The sequence below is a fragment of the Protomyctophum bolini genome, assembly GCF_963924005.1.
Source record: "Protomyctophum bolini genome assembly, chromosome: 17".
NCBI lineage: Eukaryota > Metazoa > Chordata > Actinopteri > Myctophiformes > Myctophidae > Protomyctophum > Protomyctophum bolini.
In genome coordinates, this window is record NC_137878.1 from 20,330,832 (window position 1) to 20,350,372 (window position 19,541).

Here is a 19,541-nt window from a genome sequence, read left to right on the forward strand (position 1 = left end):
CCCCCGCCCCCATGTCAAAAATAGCTAAAATTGCTAAAACCAAAGAAAGCAGCAAATGCAAAAAAATAATAATAACACTCATCTTTTACTTTCTCTAATAACAACCTAAAACATGAACCTGGTTGGGAAAAAACTAAAGTTGTCCTTTAAGTAGGTCTATATCTGTGTTGTAAGCACACATCGAAATTGGAAGTGTTTTGATTCAGAAATGCTTGTTTGAGTGTGCAAGTGACACAATGGACACTAGAGGGAGTTAGGTTATATTTTAGGCATCACGGTTGGTCATTGTTATTTCTGTTCGTAGTCGTACATGCTTGCTTTTGTAGAATTTACTTAACTTAATAAAGCCTAGTTGATATATAACTTAGGCTATATAAGTTAGCTTAAGTGCATATTCATGCCAGACAAATATTTATAAGGGTTATTATCAAGTGTAATGCTTTACGCAAAATCAGCCACCCACGCACCACACAACACAAGAACACACATCATGCCATTTTATTCAAGGGAATGTTGTGCTCATATTGTAAAGTCATTAATTATTAATGAGGGCCACTCCCACTTAGTATCGCAAATCTTTCATCTTTTGTTGCAAAACAACTCGTGGTGGTCATTTTGAAGACTGTCGTCATTGCGATGACCCGCGTGTCACCAACCACGCTCCTTGCGTTGCAGTGACGCTCGAGCAAAACCGACCGCGGAAACTCCTCCCACAGAGTCAAAATCACATCGCCCGGAGGAGTGGTCGTGTCGTGATTGGATAGTTGGTTGCCAGCCACCCCCGTTGTCGACAATAACAATAACAATTACAAAATGTAATAAATAAACACCTCTTCAACTCTATCAGGGAGAAATAAGAATATTGTGGAAAACAAACCACCTCTGTCGAATGCATAATTGAATTGGCTGCTGTCAACTGTCAAGGGGTAGTTTTGACACAGTATCCTCCCTGGCAACCAACTAGCCAATCACAGCGCGACATCCCTCCACACGATGGCATCGAGACAAACTGAGGAGACGAGGCTCCTCCCCGGCAGCTCAATTCCAAATCGAACGACGAGATTTTCAAGCTGCTCGCTGCCACATTGAAGAAGAACAAAAAGGCGACCTTTACTATCAGCAGTTTCTGCTCTCCCTCCACGTTCTCTGGGATAGCCACGGGATTTCAATGTTCAACCTGCTCTATGTAAGTACCCGGACAAACCAACGGCTTTGGTAGTTGCTTCTGCTTCTTGGATATAAGTGTCACACACCAATAGCAACCGTTAGATACGCGAGCGTTAAAAGTTAGCGAAGCTAAACGAGGTTAGCCACACCGAGCACAACACAAGATAAGTAGCTAGGAAGGAAGCTAGCAGCTGTAGCTAAGTATCGCCCCCTATAATAACAGTTAACACATTTGCCGGGATAGGCTATAAAAGGACGATATATCAAGACCACTGTTTTGGTTCGGAAATTGTCGACTTGAAGGTAGAGAGAAAGTAAACGGACTTTTAAGTGGTTGAGTGGAGCTAGCTAGTTAAGCTAGCCGGCTAACTTCACTAGCTACTTTAGCCTCTGACAAGGCTCGGGGTATTTCCTGGGAACCTTTTTTTAAAGGCAACTGGTCGTTATTATTGACTATTGTCGTATTTTTCCAAGTATGGTTTGACAATTTTGAAGAACCTCTGCACATGGCAAGCTTTTGCTAATGCTTTCTGCACTATTGCTAAAATACAGCCCGCACTTGCTGTTATAGAATCAGACTTGGTTACAGCAGCAAACTAACCTTAAACACTGGTCTTGGGCGGAGGATATCTTGGGTTGTATTTACACTTCGTCTCGCTGACAGTAATGAATCAGTGAAATCATATAATGGTCATCATTGTCAGATTAATTTTGATGTTGCGCAATACTATACTTTTGTTTGAAATGTTAGCGTTAGCACTCCGCCCTTTATGAAAGTCTGACCCAGCGCATGGTCTTGGCCATTCTTTTTCAAAGTCATTTTAGTATTGTCATTGTTGTGACGATGGTCTGTTATTTGATCTAAGATATAGTTTAGTTAAGTTTTATCGGTAGTACAGACTACAGAGTAACGCATGTTTTCAATTAATTAAATCATTGCCATGTTAATGCTAGGCTAGTAGACTGTTCTAGCCAGAATAAGTTATTAAGCCTTCCAGAAAGATTTGGCTAACGCCTGAGTTAGGTGCCTGTGTGTAATTTAGCCCTCTCCCTGGTTTTCCAAAACCGAAAGGATCAAAACCATTTAGCCATTTAGTTAGACTGCAACAACTGAGGAAACGCGTTTTGGAAGAAATTTGACTAGAGGGACAGCCACCGACTGTAGCAGGTTCTCAATCTCAATTGCCTTTCAGTTTTCGTTTGACGATTGTTCGGAGATCTGATCAATCCCAGTAATCATTAATATATCAATGGGTTACTTACCAATGTGAATGAATAGCTCTGCACACACCTATATTTGGTGGATGAGTAACTGGTGTAACAAGTAAGCTAATTGTACATTCCTGCTTATGAGTCACTGCAAGAAGTGCAAGGTGACCTAATTTTCCTGCCACATGCATAGTACAAGCTGAGCATGAAGTATACTTTAATCATTGTAGAATATCCTTCATGCTGAGATAGCAACTTGTACTGTAGTATGCTAGTTAAAGGGCAAGACCACTTTGGTAGAGGTTTGGGTTCTTACGTTACCCTGCCATGATGTAGCAACAAAGTTGGGCGAGGCATCCAAAGATAATTTCTCAATCGACTAGAAATTGACAATTTAAATTAAATCCTCTGTGAAGAGGCTCAGGAGGAGCTCTTAACCAGTAAAAAAAACGCAAACAAAGCTGATTCTGACATCAGCACCAAACCATTACTGTTATCATTTTTTTTATAGCAAAAGGCCGATGCACACATCAGAAGGCTAGTGACAGGTAGGGCAATAGAGCATATATTAAAAATTGTATCTTTGAAAAACAAAAAAGTTCCCGCACACTGTCAGACACTTGCCAAAATGTTGCAATAGAGCATATATTAAAAATGGTATCTTTGAAAATCAAAGAAAAGGTCACACACACTGTCAGACTCTGCCCAATAAGAGCAACAATATATATATATATATATATATATATATACATACAAAATAAAATGTCAACTTCCCATTGATTTTGCTATTTGTATTAGGTTGACTGTACAATTATCAGCAACATATCAATCTTTCCCCTTTACTGTTATTTATATTGTCTTGCACCAGAGAGTTGCCCACTTGATAAGTTGATACAGTAACGTTGTGCTCAGAACATTATGTATTCCTACACAGGATTGTTGTCAATTAAAATAAGCAGTCTGCCATCATGTAGTTAATGGATCCATTGCTTTTAAATGTTCCAAAAATATATAGCTCTGTTGCACTATGTAATGTGCTATAAATCAGCATGGAAAGTGTTTGCTACACTTGGCAATTGTAGCCTCTAATTAGGTCATATAAACACCTATTTTCTATACAAAAACTCCCGAATCTGATTTGACTACCGGTAGATCAATCCTCAGTCGGGGATAGCCCTAATGGCAAGGTAACTAACTACACAACCCCAACCTCTACCAAAGTGGTCTCGCCCTTTAAACATTGTACATGATTAGTGTCTTAATTGAGTACACTTAGTGCACACTCTGGTTGTTCATGTTGTTGCATTATTATTAAATATGTAGGTCATGTATAAGGTTGACCTCTTTATATGAATGCTAATTGTCACATGACGCTGGGGCCCAGAAATAGCCTAGTATCACTTAATGAAAATACAGTACAGCCTGAGGGAAGGCCCATGGAATGGGAGGCCCTCATTCATGGGATGCCATACCACATGTCACAGTCACATTGCCTGCGTGTATCCACTCTGTTTAAATTGCATTACATTTCAGTTCCATATGTGTCCCTGCCTGTGCTCTACTGCGCCTTTTGTTAAGTGCAGTTAACGAGGTTCTATTGTGGGGAGTTCTGCATTTTTGTAATATCGGCACAGCAATAGCATGATGTTTGTCAAAGGGCTGTAAACCTGACATAAGATCTACACCAGAGGCCTTGTTAGCAGCATAGCATGTTGAGTTTCTATTGGGAATTTGGGAGCCAGTAATGTGAGCCATTGTAAAAATCTAGCTTTGTCTGATCTGGTTTAAAGGTAGAGTAAGTGATTTCACTTAATTCAAATATCACTTATTTTTTTGTTTTGCTGTGATAATCCTCTCTACTATAGAGTGTGCTGACGATATAAGGAGTTCCTCCCTGTCCCCAGTTAACCCCTGGGGGTCAAAAAACCTTGTTTTTTGACTCTCTATCCTGATTAGACGAAGGCTTAGGTGCCACAGCCAAAAACGAAACCTAAGGTTTTTTGAGTGAAATCACTTACTCTACCTTTAAAGCCTTGGATCTCAATTGCTACAGTCAGTGTTACTATATTGGTTCATAATCTGCCTATTAAACTCTTGCTTCCAAGATCATTGTCAGCATTGTCTTAACGTTGGCTCACCTGAACAGTTGGTCTGGTCTTTAGAGTAGCAGACATAAATCTAACCGGATGGGTGTGTGACATTTCACAATAGCAACAGGCAGGTACCCCTCTCTGTATGAGCAGAATAAAAAAGGAGAGTGTGACAGGAAGGGAAGTCCTCAGCCTTGGTTACCGTAACTGTGAAAGGTGAGCTCACTGTCCGGTAACATGAGGTCCTGGAGGACTGGCAGGGGGTGGGGTTCTGTGTTGTAGTGCTTTGGCTGACAACAGGGTGCCTCGTTGTTGAAAGGTGGGGTCAAAGAGGTCCAGTTCCACGGCAACTGGCTTAACAGATTGTCCATTTAAAAAAAAATCTTATGCCCTGACGTGCGTGGCTGCAGGGAGAAATGAGCACAAGCTTTGGTTTTATATTGTACTGGATAGTGAAACCCCTTGACCCCCAACTAATTTAGTTTATTTGAGGCTTGTCTAAAGTGATGCCCTGGAATTAACCTGCCTCCTTTCATCATTTGGAGCATTAGTTGAATAGGCATTAGGTACATCTAATCGGTAGCCATGGGCACCTTCTGTACTGTCTTTAATGTGTTGTTTAGCGAATCCTGCCTATGCTGGCACTGTGCTTGTTTACTGTTGTTGCCACAGCAATGCAATAAAGCAAAGGACCAAGCTAACTAGCACAGACAGTGTCTCTGACGGACTGACAGCTCTTCTAGATGCTGCTGCAAGGCCATCCGCTGACACTAGCAACAGGTAGGACTAGGATTTCCATTGTCAGTACTAGTGTTTAGGTACAGCTAGACCATAGTTACAGATGGAAAAACACAGCCCTGTGCCAAAACATGCTAATGTAAAGGCTGTTGTTGTTATTGGAGCTGTTGTTTTTGCTCCGGTACCTTTATTACCCACCTTTCCTGATCCAGAAAGATTTATTGTTTTTATGTGGCACACTGGTCTGGAAAGTGCTGGCTTGACACACAAACAAGCTTGCTGTGTTTTTCCCATTCCCTTGCCACTGTGCTGCTTTCTCATTGGAGGATGTAGGGTCTTTTTAAGCTACTTCAGTGGCTTATTAAAAAACATGAAACGTGTGGCTCCTACTCAGAACATCGCCCCAGGCAGCTCTGGGTTCATTGGGACCATAAGACGGAGGGAATGGGTCTGGCCACTACATCTGATCGAAGTTTGCTGGCCATATTTTATATCTCAGGTAAATGTTAAAATGAAGGTAGCTTAAATTCTTCCTAGATCTGTGCAGGTAGAAATCTAAGCCCCCTGCCTCCTTTAACAGACACCTATGTACCTTCTGCCTGTCCGCGTAAATGTTTAAAGAAGAGCACCACTGCTCTCCTCTGATCTCCTCGAGACACAAACAAGCCCTGCATGGGCACCAGTTGCTACCCGTGAGATGATTTTGTTGGTATGGCAACAGGCATCCCCTGACGTTACTGTTAGAAGGCTATGTTATTCTCCAAATGTCAGAAGGATTGATGCTGTGGTGGGATTCCATCATTCCACACCTCTCTGCAGTTATATGAGCAGGCTTACTCCTCCTGCAAGTACCATGATGCTGATTCAGATTTTTCCCCCCCAATGTAATAATGGCATGATTGCACTGTGTTTATCACATCGCCCTCACTAACTACAACACAGAAGAATGGCATAGAAGATGGCTGCTGTCAGTAATTTGCCAGTATGGAGATATCTCTGAGGACAGTGTTTGGTTATATCTGGCACTATTCATGACATGAAGCCATGCATGTTCCAATTGGTTTTATCAATGTTGATGGCACATAGACCATGGCCCCACTACTAATTTTGTTAAACCGGGATCAGCACCACTGAATGGTTAGTCTGTCTGCAGCCATACATGTAGTTGATGGAGCAGGAGGCCTGCCCTCACTCTGCATGCATTGCTGCCTATCTGTGTGTGTGTGTGGGTGGGTGTGTGTCTGACCAGGCAGTGAGATGACCTTCTGGATGGGAGCCGATTTAGATTTGTGACAGGAGATTATGACTCATTAAAGAGCTCAGAGGCAGCTCGAGAACAGTCCTGAGACCCATTTTCCAGAACAATAGGGCTCTAGTACATTTTCAGGCAAACATGATAAACCTAGATAAAAAACATAGTAGGACAGAAGCTACAACATAGCAGGTATAGATGATCTAAAATGCTGCTTGTTCAACTGAATGTCCGGAGTGGGTCTTTAAACATTGTCAGTTGTCCTTAAATGTAAATATTACGTTGACGTTCATAAATGAATTACCTCTGTGCCTCTGTGGCATGAAGTTATTGCAAAAGTATTGTTACTAATTTACATTGAGGAAGCTATATCCAATTATCCATGGTTGTTCCAGATGGATAACGTCTCAGCAGTCATTTGGTGATCCATTTAAAGAGTTAAGGACAAATGTTAGTCGTTATGCCAATGAAACGGGTGAATATTCAAACTGGTCAGTGCAGGTAATTGTCTCTACTCATAACCAAGAACATTCGGTCACTGTCCTTCGTCCTTCCCATAGCTTCTTAGGCTTGATATTGCACTGGATTTGACTTGAAAATGAAAGCCCTGGAACTTCTTTTCCCCTTTTTTGTTTTCTTTTAATTTAGGTAAATTATGATGTAATTGCGAATGCAGTGGCCGCCTGCACAGATAGTTTTGTAAATGCTTAGTGACATCATCATTCTAGTTATACAGTTATGAAGACATGTACACCGAATTAATGGCATTTACTTTGCCTCCTGTTTGTGCACCTCAAATGCTGTGGACAGCCTACCCTACTCCGCTTGACCTGTCCCCGGCTAGCTTCATGTAGGTTAATCTCTTGATCGTAATGTTTGCTGCTGAGAAAAGCAGAATTCGTCCCCATCTGTACATAAATGGATCGCTTCAAGGTCTAAGTGATTTAGCTTGTTGCTCATGTTTGTGTGTTTTTATATTGGAGAACAACTTTAACATTGTCCTTACTTTGTGGAATGGTCAGAAACTGAGCTAAGTGTTGTGTATTTCCCTTGCTCTCTAATCTAGAGTAGACCTCCAGGTCCGGAAATACTTCTCACGCGGAACATGCATTTATTGTGTAAATGTTCGGTTCTGGAGGGTTCCCCAACCCGAAAAACATCAGACAAAGTTAATTTCATACTTATGTTTTCTGGAAGCCCGACCCCGCCCACCACGGCTGACACGCTGGGCGACTGGCGAGTGGAGACTTGCTCAATCAGTGTGTACAGTACACTACAGCCACGCAGCACTCCTGGAACCAATGGTTAAATTAATACCTGCATATTAAGGCCAACATTGATATGATGACCAATTAATTGTCCATCTCTACTGGATATACGCTGTGGAGGATTTGTGACTGAGGTAACTATGGTGGTTTTCTAGCAATAAGCTGTGTTTGTGAATCGTCACGAGAGAGAGAGAGATTTGTACCTTCTGTAAATTGGCTTGTGTTCTGGTCCTGCACAGTGCACACTGCACACCCAGACCGTTGCACCTTTTGACATAAAATATATATTTGGGAGCAACTATGTGACTACCAATAATTTCTGTGGTGTGCCCAAACGCCCCCGAGTCGCCAATTTCTGAGACGAGAGGGAGAGAGACGCTTCCACTATGTCTGTACTGTTGCAGTGTGTGTTCCATTGCAGGCTAATGGCACCGCCCGCTTCTCCTCTCTATCTCCCCCCCCCCCCCCCCCCCCCCCCCCCCCCTCTCATTCACTCAAACTCAGTCGAGTGACTGAGCCCAACAGCTGACGAGCGCGTATCGGTGCACACTGCTCGTTCATTGTGCTGTTGAATGCTCGTTACCGCCGGTAGTTAATTAATTTGCTCCAGTTGTGTAGCTCAAAAACTCAGTGAAGTGGGCATTGTGAAACGTGACCGGTTTGGTTGAGAAATGTAGAAGTAGTAGCTGTCTGGCAATAGGCTAAATGATGCTACGGACCATGCTAATGACTTATGCTAACAACAACAACTCACGCACGGGACCGCTAGTGGTTCTCAAAGTGCGATCCGGGGACCCTAACAGGTGGCACTCAATATGTGTGGGGCGCTCTTGAGAAAAGATCAGATTGTATGTCGTACCCTAGTTATTGTGTGTGTACGCGCGCACACACACACACACGCACAGAGTGTTCAGTTGAATATTCAATATTTAATGTGAATACATGTTTTCTCTGGTTTTACTTCATATCCTGCCTGGTTTTTGTTTTTTTTGTTTGCCAACCCCAGTATGGAATATCATTCACAGTGATCTTATGACGTCCGATGTAAGTTTGATGAAACCTGCATGAACCCTGCTACTTGGCCAGCACTGTAACACTATTCTTTGTCCCCTCCCCACACATAATACTCTGAGGTTGTTATTGTATTAGTGTATACTGCCTATTTTCTCCTCATTGTAATTGATGGGAGGCTGGTGCAGAATTTGTGTCGGGTTTGAGGAAATGAGCAGCCAGGCTGCTACATAGCTGGCCCACTTGAATTACTTACCAAACCCAATTCTGCTTAGGTTCCAATCCCATCCTCCTTTCTAAGGTACTTACTTCTGGTACAGTCAACTCCTTTTCCAAAGAAAGAGGCAGCAGTGCCTGTCCTCCCCACACCCTCCATCTCTTAAGTGCTATCGGAGGCCTTTGATCGCCAGTTCGCCACACTGTTTATCTGTGCTCACTCAGAGGCCACAAGGCAATGTGATAAGTAGGCTTTGCTGCGCGTGTATGCATGCAATGCACGCACGCATAGGGGGTTTGTATGTTCAGGAAAATACAGTCAAGATTCATGTATGCAACACAGCCAAAATATTGGTTATGTGTAGGTGCATGTGTGAATACTTTGTGCTTCATTCTAAGGTTCATGAAGCCGCTTGAGACTAGTCTAGGCTTTGTGTTGAATTGTGAACAGTAGTACTTACTGCTTAACAATTTGAAAGCACAAAGCCTATTTTCCTTTTGATGTTTCCATGCTTCATAGCTCACCATGTCAACAAATCTTTTGCTGTTGTCTTGAGTGGATCAAACATGACTGAATAGGCTAGGTAAGACTTACTTTAGTTTGTGGCGAACCTGGAAAGCCTTCAAAGTACGATGGTATACTACCCAGTGGCATCCAAGGAATGCAGAGAGGCAGGCCTCAGGAATTGTGTGTGTATGTTTGGTAGAGTGGTATGCTTTCGTCTATTTTTCTGGCTGTCATAAAATAAGAGTTCAACATGCAGTTAACACTTTGTTACTACCGATTAATATCTTTACTTTGATATACGGATGCTGAACAAGTGGACATAATTGTTCTGCAACAGTTGAAATTAAATCAATTACATTTGAACAAAAATAAATTTGCATTATACATTATGCTACTAATCTTTGGTGGAAAGCTTCATAACATAAAAGTTATTATGATATCTATATATATATATATATATATCTGCAAAGCAAATTGATCAGTCAGCACATACATTTAAAGGAGAATTCCACGGTATTCTTACCATAATATGACGATAATCTATCCATTAACAGGTAGAGGCAAAAAGACTCCTCAGATCCGACCGTGCATTTGATTGATTTGTTTACATCTGGAGCATTTTGATCGCACCACGGCACCTTGCTCCTAAATATATTTTTAGGTCGCACAGATTACATTTCAGGCGCATTTACGACCAAAACGGAGGCACACACACACACACACACACACACACACACACACACACACACATACACACGTATGTTTTTCCTGCATGCCTCTGTTAGACAGCCATTATCACCAGAATGATACAAGCATGTTGCATGCATATAGGCTCACTGATACGAGATTTGGGTGTGAAAATGTGGTACCAAAATGATAAGGCGTTTTTGACACTAAAGCAATTAAGGTGGTGCCATAAAGGTATTGAAGTTCAGTACCCATTCATGAAGGCTTGACTTTCATGTATTTAATGTTTTACATATGGTTACTTGTCCCCCAGCCAGTCAATAAAGGGAGCCAGTCAGCCTAGAGGGAGCGAATCATGAAAAAGTGTCCACTACGGTCGCTAGTAGAGGTAGGTGAACATGTTGTTCAGACGCTTTTCAACCAGCTGGCATAAAATGCTTTAATATTCCAGACGGGACAACCACAAGCCTGAGTCAGACCGTCTGCTCATGCTGCTACCTTTACAGAGGTAAACACAGACCTGCCCTCTTTGACTTACTTTTTAAATCCCACGGCTCCAGTCTGACAGAAAGGACTACTTCTTATACTGAATATATTTTTAAATTTCATTGCCACCATAGACGTTCATCTCAGGGTAGTGCTTTAAGGAGGGTCCTAACTCCTGATAAAGCTGCACCCGTTATGTCAACCGTCCCATGATGATGACTGGCTGCGTTCTAGTTTCTAAGAGTCATATGAAGCCAAAGAAGGTACCCCATTATCACCCTGTCACTGGAATGAAGTCAACAAAGCAGAATGCCAAATCTCAGTATCGCTTTGACTTTCTGGTCCAGTGTCAGGTATGCAAAGTGTGGTGTGCCATTTAGCACTTATGAGAGGCAGCGCACAGAGCTTGTGCTCGCGGTCGCAACTGGAGTTTTAAGTTTGTGTTGAATGTGAGGGAAAGCTTCTTTGCCCCCGTCCCATCTTGTCCAGACATGCCTGGGCCTTTATTTTCTTGACGGGTACTTGGGTTATTGTCAACTGCAGAGGCCCAGTAAAGGGATAAGAAGAACAATGCTGTATAGGCATTGATCCAGTGTAGGTGCGTGCATGATGCGTTTGCTTGCCTATATGGGAGTTTGTCATTATGTGTGTTCATGCATGACTGATAGGGTGAGTGGGCTGTTGTCCAGGCTGCTTCCTGTGTGCAGATTGCAGCAGTGACCTGTCAACATGCCCTGCATTGAGTCCCGTCAGTGCTGGACTCTGACCCAGGAGCGCGTAGCCGTCTTGTTAAAGTATGGTGGTATTTCTCTTTGCTTGTGACACACAGAGGCTCAATGTGACTACATTGTCTGTGTGGGTGTGTATACTATTTGCTCGTGTGTGTCAGTGTGAGAGTGGCCTTGTCTTTAAGTGTGAGCCACCCGCGCAGCCTATCGCACCACTTACGTCATGGCAGGCAACCAGCTGGGTCCTCAGGGCAGGTGTGAACTACAGCTTTATCTGGGTCAAACTATCACTGTCAGTTGTATCTCTTTAGTAGACGAAAGGCTGTCCAGTAAGCATAGGTAGAGCACACTGAGGAGCTAAAAGCCAAAAAAGAAACTGGCTCAGTTCTCTCCTTACGCTCAAAATGCATTAGGAAGTGTTTTGTCTGATTTTTACATGTCCTCACAATAGGATTTATGCGATAGGATTCATGTAAATTACTTGCCCTTTTAATGCAAGTGTGATTGCTTGTGTCAGAGCACGGCCTGAATTTTGGCACAGGACTGTGGGAATTGCCCCTAATTGAATTGATTCCTGCAAATGTTACACTTATTAATAGTCGGGCAATTCCCAAACACATACAGCGATGTTAACACAAACAAAACAAATCCGCGGCCCAGTGTTATGACAACAGCTAGCAACCAGATGCTAACGTGAGTAGCATTATGACTCGATCAATCAAAAGTAGGGATGTCCCAATCATGTTTTTTTGCTCCCGATTCCGATCATTTAATTTTGAGACATACCGATACCGATCTTTCCCAATCCGATCTTTATATTTTTATATTCACCTTTTTCATATGGCCCATAAGTCTTTGCGTTTGTGTGTGCATAAGTTCCTCTTTCTCTTGCTGTGTTGTAGGGCTGTCAGAACGAATTTCATAATATGAAAGAAATTCGAATATTAAAAAAAATTAATATATTCGAAAGCTAAAATTGCCATTCGAATGGAGCTTTTATCATTTATTAATTCTATTTAATATTTTTATTTTGTTTTATGTTATTTTATCCGCTCACTAAATGTATTGAGTAACGAATCTACCGCTGTGAAATCTCCCATCTGCACGCACACACGCGCGCCTCGTCACCTCCTCCCTCCTCTGCACGCATGCACACACGCACAGTCGCACAGCGCGCTGCAACTAAGAAGAATCACTCACATGTTTTATTAGTACCGTCGAGTCTGTCGCAAATTGTGGACAGTTTGAAAATGCGGGTCCTACGTGCATTAAACCATTAACGTTGGTCCGGCTGGTTTCATTTTGTCCTACGCGATTACGTGAATCAGCATGGCTGCGCCTGCAGTAGGCTATTACCAAAACAAACACATGGTAGCCTACTTTTGTGTCGCACATGGAAAGCAACTGAAAACGACCATGGATATATTAAAGACAGTTCCCCTGTGCTGCTGTGCACAGCAGAGATAATGCAAAACTCCAGGTACGAACCAAAACACTGACTGTCTGAAGCTGATCATCCACGACTAACTATCTCCAGACTAGTCCTGCAGTCGCGCAATGAAGGAAAGACAATCTCGCCTCTCACTATAGTCCACTACAATGCCATTCTAGCCTTAAAACCTACATTTATGTGTTATTCAACAATTACTTTAGCGCAAAATATAGGCTTCTCTATATATCTTCATTGCTATTTACTAATGATGGCCTGTTCATCGTGACAGCATTCTGTTTAAAAAGAAAAAAGAAAATGTCCTGTTCATGATTCCTGACGAGCCTCCTCACTACTCAGACTATACTGTATCAGAAGTATACAACGTTCACTGTAAAATGCATTTGCACTATAGACAGACAACAATCTTACCGTGCTGAGTGCACTGTGCTCAATAAAACAACAGTTTAAACGCTATTTTGTGCCGAAAACCATTATTACATGGGCTGAAAGTACTGCTTTGTCGTTTGGAAGGGGGGCCCCTCTAGTGGACAGAACGTGCATCGTCAATCTGTGTATTATTATAGGCTAAATATGAGCTAAAATAAACAATGTAAATATTCGAATATTTTCGAAAATTACAAATAATTAAGCAATGAAATTCGAATTGGATTATAGAGGTGAACTGACAGCCCTACTGTGTTGCCAGTTTTGCAAGAGAAACAAGTGACCAGGTCTATGAAAACAACCACAAATGAAAATGGCTGATCTACAAGCTCACAGCGACACATTGTGAAGTTGTACATCTGTTATTTAAAAACACATTGAGAATAGATTGAAATATTTTGAACATTGTTTTAAACATTTTAATAACAAAAGGCACAAAATATGTTCAGATGGATGTCCCGTGGACAATTACATATTAATCTGGGGTTCCTTGATGTGAAGAAATGTGGAAGCAAGCCCAAATAAGCAACTACTGTACACTTTAGAACCAAGCCCAAATAAACATCAACCAGCAACTACCAATAATTTATTCGCAAGTCAAAAACAAGTCAAAGGTTGCTTATAATAAGCAGACATGGCAACGGGGTCTGAAGGCAGCAAAGCACACACACAAAGAGCCCCAGGGCTTTGGCGGGGAAAAACGTGGATAACACTTATGCCATATCACAATAGCCAATATCCTAATGTATGTCACTCTAGTGCAGTCTGTTGTGTTGCCTTTCAATTATTGAAAGGCAAAATGTGACCATACTTTTTTTTTCTTTCTATGAAAGCATGGAATCATAGCAAACTAATTATGTATTGGTTAATTGGAGACAGTGAATACAGTTCTACAGCTTATAGAACTGAAGTCAAATTAAAACTCTTAAAGAGTATCTGTCTCATTCAGAGAGAGAGTACTACAGACACCTATGCATAGCGGGGGTTGCATTTCCTTGGTTTTCATCATAGGTGTCTTTCACGCCTCTGAGTGTGCCTAGTATTTGTTTGATGATCTCTGACTAGGACCAGAAGGAAAACGACTCACTAGCATAAACACAAGTTTTTACAAAATCTCATTGCTTATACATTCATGCTATACATGCTTTATTTGAGATTTACATTAGACAATAGAAAATCTGATCTTTTCTCCCCGATTCCGATCTTTTGAATTCCGGGACAACCCTAATCAAAAGCATTATAAAACACCAATTGCCGACATCAACGCCAATGGCATGGAGCGTAGCATTTAATATTTGGCGACGGCGTAGATCTACGTGAATGGCGTGATTAATATTTATTCATCCAACGTGAAAGCAGGAGAAATGGTTGGAAGAGGAGAGCTGCGTGCACTGTATCTCCAGAGCCTCCAACCTTCTATTCTGTGACATTCTCTTCACGGCTACAAGCATGAACAGCACCCTCCAATAGCTAATACTTCTATATACTCACTGTGTCATGATGGTACCAGATCTATAAGCTCATGATATAATGTGTGCTTGTAGAGCTATTTCAGAACGATACAGGTCTGAACTAATAAAACGCTGGCGCAAAACGTTTCTCCCCCTTCATCTGTCGGTTTCATCTGTATTTGTTAATTTTCAAAAATACATTTTATATTTACATTTTTGGAGACGGCCCTAGCATGTGTGTTATTTTACCGGATGCAGTAGGTGGTCTTTAGTCTCTAGATTTGAGGATTGAGCAGTAAATGGAGCGCAGAGGAGGTCTGAACGTGGATTAACTGAATGTCATACCATCAAGGGGGATTTAACGCAAGTGACCCAAGTTGGTAGCTTAGCATATCTAGTGTTGCAAATACATTTTTTGGTTGGCCTTTCCTTCTGCAGTGTTTTCCTTGTGTTCCGCACATGCGCAGTTGCGCACTGCCGTTCACTTCCTTGTTTATGTTCTGTCTTCACTTCTGACTTCAGGAAGCATCTCGTTTGGAATATAAACGCTTCTAGAGAGACTTTAGATGTGACAGCGTGAGTTAAGAACGGAAGGTTTTTCCTCACGTTTTTGGGGGGGAACCATAGACTGTAAAAAATATGGACAAAGCGTTCCGCGGGTCTAACATGAATGTAAAATTAAGCCTGTCAGTCCTTGAATTGTACATCGCCATCTTTCTAGATCTGTTTAGGCCCAGCTGGCCATTGGCTGGCCCAGACAACGAGGCGGGACTTCCCCCCTTCTTCTCCGTTGGTTTTTATTTTGACTCGAGTGGGTGGGGAATCCCGATCATAGACTGTAACGGTAGCCACGCCCCTCAGAACATACGCGACTTTATGGTAATTTTTTTTAAATAAATGGGAACATAATTTTCCAAAAAGAATATTATGACATTAGAAATGAGACTTTAAACTAGTGAGAAAGTATTCATGACCATGTTTATTAAGGTAATACAGTCTAGGTGAAGTTGGGCCCAAAACCCCAAATACATGGACTTCTATGGGGCTATGGGTTTTTTTTGGGCCCAATGACGGCGCCACAACAGGCCATTATATGAACTTTCAGGAAATCCCGATTTCCTTAGTAGCTTCACAAAATATCTGTCTGACTGCCCCCCTGGGGGGAACGGAAGAACGGAAAAATAACTTATCTATTGGCACTCTAGCTTCATTATTTTGAAGAATTCCCCGGCAAAAGTTGTGTTAATTGCTAATTGCCATTTAATATAATTGTGAAACCTAAAATTAAGATTTTTGATTATTTTCCATACATTGTGTGGCCCTAGTGTCTATGGGCCATGGTTTTTAATCTCCCTCAAGAGTCATGCTGTTCTCCTTGTCCCCAAGGCCAAGGTCTTCGAACCAGTGCAGGGCTCCCTCCCTCATGTCCCTTGTCTCTCCCTCCACCCAGGCAGGGATGGCAGGCACTCCTGTGCTCCCTGGCTTGACGCCCACACAGCAAATTAGTCCTCTGGCTGCTCCAAGGCAGCACAGGCCAGTCTAGCCCAGTCTGATCTCAGACAAAACAGCAGCAAGACACCCCGGCACACCCTCAGACCACCAGACAGGGCTGGACGCAATACTAACATCTGACCCAATGGGAGAAAAGGGATGAATTCAGACATTTCACATTTTGTGCATAAGGTTAATGTGTTTGCTCCAGCCTTCTTTCCCTGTTCCAAGCTAAGGACCTGCTTCCCTCCGGTGCTGTTTGTCTATTTTTTTTTATTGCTTCATGTCACCATGAGTCATGACCCGAGCCAGTTTTGAAAGAATTCATTCAAAGCTATTTAAATTTCACTATGCAAATTAGACCAAGACGAGCAGTGCCGCTGTTGCTGCTATGACAACTCTTAGGCATAGGCTAAAAGTCCCTGTTTGACTGTGACCACTTCTGTGCCAGCGGCTCAGCTGGATTTGTCATCCAAATACTGTAGGCTGGGATTAGTATACTGCACTGGTTATATTGGCTATTCCAGTGGTTGAGAACATGATTTTTTGGGAGGTCCCCAGATGACCGTGAAGTGACAGTTTAAGGACTTTTAAGACCTTTTCAACAACCCAAAAAACCCACTATTTATCTGTGGAACCTTGTCAAATATTATTATTTCGGCCCTAAAAAGGTTGAGAACCACTGGGCTATTCAACAATTCTGTTAATCTCCTAAGAAGAGGGAAGCTTTGGGAGATCATTAGATGGGTTCTTGGCCGTATGTGGCGGTGCTCCCATGTGGCCCAGGTTTTGCGTGTCAGGGAGCTGCTTCACCTCCGCCATTATGAACTCCCATGGCAGTTAAATCCCTTAGATGGTGAAAGGCGTTCAATTAGCCGTGTGTTATAGAGGATCACTCACAGCAGTGTTCAAGCTGTGATAACATGAAGACTGCAGTGCAGACTGCAGAGCAGTCCACAGCTTACAGTGTTCATGATTCATATAGATGGATGGGAAAACATTCTAATTGACAATTCAACTTCAAAGTACTTTATTTTTCCATTCGGAAACCTTTTGTGCAGTGATTAAAAGACAACAAAAAACATAGTACACAAATGCTATAAAACAAAACAAAAACTACTTTTAAGATAAACTAGTACTAAAATTTAAAATCCATATGGAGCAATTCTATAGATTCTACATTAAAAGCAGCCTATGTGTATTGTGTTCACTATAGTTCATCGGGGGGGGGGGGGGGGGGGGGGTGGCATTAAGCAAAGGCATGCAGCAGTCTGATGGAGGTAGGCTACATCTCTACAACCCTTAGATCTCCATATATGGAGCCGACCTGTTCTGACATTCACTGACTGAGCCCTTTTGGTGAGTTTTGAGGTTCGTAATGGGTGTGAACTTTGTGAAGGGTGTGTGTTGTCCTCAACTATTTGAGAGGCCTCAAATAGTTAGATTGAATCTCAACTAGACTAAATTAATCATTTTCTGTTGCACTTGATGGCTCATTTATGCAGCTCTATTTGAATACGTATTACGTACAAACATAAGATGACATACACAGACAAAATGGTCTGTGTATTGTGTGTATACATTCAATTGAACGTTACCAGTAAATAATTTATCACTTAGGCCTAATAAAGTTCAGAATTATATAGATTTCAAACTTTTAAAAATGTAGTCTTATACTAAAGTCTGAAAGACTAGTCTGAAACTAAACTTATTATCTTATAACCGATTAGTTGGATTAACTGTTGCAGCATTGTGTTAATCATACTTGTATACAAGTTACTTTTCCATCTAATGCTTTCATTCTATGTTTTACGCCAAGCAGTAGGCTATTTTATTAATCTTTGCACATGAGAGGGAGAATCTGCAGAAGCAGTAACTAGCCTAAGACGGCTATACTGCTAGAGTGTGGAAAGTAAGGTTGGGCGATATGCCATTTTTGTTTTCAATCACCAATCGTCTGTCCAAAAATTGCCGATGGACGATATATTCGTGTTCTAAAAGTACAGCTCACTGGTCGTAAAAAAGCCAGATCTACAAGCTCTCAAGGCGTCGCGTCCTGCCAGTTTTTGCAGCGCCATTCGCTACGTGTTGAGAGCTTGTAGATTTGTCTGTTTTTGCAGCGGCGGTGTCAGGGTAAAGGCCTATTCATAGTCTGGATTTTCGGTGATGAGGTGACCACCACTCCGGTGGTGAGCTGACCACCGGAGCTGAAATAACATTGAGCGGTGGTGAGTAAAAACAGAGAGAAGGGCTGTAGCGGTGGCGGTGGTTTTCTCTTCACCACGGCTTGTGACGTCATGTTGTAGTTCGGTGGTCACCTCACCACCGAAAATCCAGACTATGTATGAGCCTTAACAAAATAAGTAGTCCCAATACGTTCCCTCAGTCCTTACGCTCATTCTGTAGGTTCCATCAGTCCCTACGCTCATATGCTACAGAATGAGCGTAGGGACTGAGAGAACGTATTGGGGCTAAAAAAATAAGATCAATAAATTACAGGCGGAGATGAAGTGAAGTTGAACAGATAAGCAGCAGCTAGCTTAGCTTGTTGAAATGTTAACGCGTTGTAACTCGCTCGTCTTTTCTTAATTTGTTTATTTCCCCTCCGACTTCACGGCCGTGCATTGAAGCACGTTGGGTGATAAGACACAAGACAGCAGTGTGCATTCTGGTGTAACTGTATGTTATTTAACTGGGTCCGGACTGGAGTGACATGTAGCCTGCCCTAGTAACTTCTCCTCCCCGGACGGTCGGAGCGTCGGACCCTAATGCTGTTGCGGGCGGCTGCTTGGGCATACCATTTCAAGGGGAGGAGGGTTTTCTACCGGTGGCTGCTGCTGGCCCAAATTGATTCGCATTTTGCTCACATTTTGCTCACGATTGCCGATATATTCGTATCGTCACCCAACCCTAGTGGAAAGTGGAGGCATATTGCAGCCTGGACCATCTAGACTATCATACATTCTGGCCCAGCCATAACCCTTCAGGTTCCATCGGCTATGCGCCGTGGGCTTGGGATGACATTGAGAACTCTAATCGCAATACTGCTTGTTCCCATTCTCTTTATCACATGTTTAGGTCCTCTTGTTCTATCTTTTTCCAGATAGGATGGTACTTTTATCACTTGGTTGGTACAACCGATGCTTTTGTTCTCCCACACTTTCTTGTTCCATATTTTCTTTTCCCCTCTTGTCTCTCCCTTTCTATCTCTCTCTGTGGCCACGGTGTGGGAGATTTCTTTCAGAGGCCAGCTGATTTGGGACTGGTCTCCCTATCAGTTGGCCCCCTACTGCAACTTACAATCACACTGCTACTCCAAGGGAACACGTGACTTTGGAGCAGAGCATCAAGGGAGCTCTCTCT

General features: G+C 42.3%; 1 protein-coding gene across 1 annotated transcript in view; it reads left to right on the forward strand.

Annotated features, from left to right (window-relative positions):
* The first annotated feature begins 1,050 nt into the window (after nucleotides 1-1,050).
* Nucleotides 1,051-19,541, forward strand: part of ptp4a2b (protein tyrosine phosphatase 4A2b) — a 36,674-nt gene continuing 18,183 nt past the window's right edge. The window contains exon 1 of the mRNA XM_080786793.1: nucleotides 1,051-1,186. The gene's annotated coding sequence lies outside the window, so the exon portion shown is untranslated. The remainder of the gene's footprint in view (nucleotides 1,187-19,541) is intronic.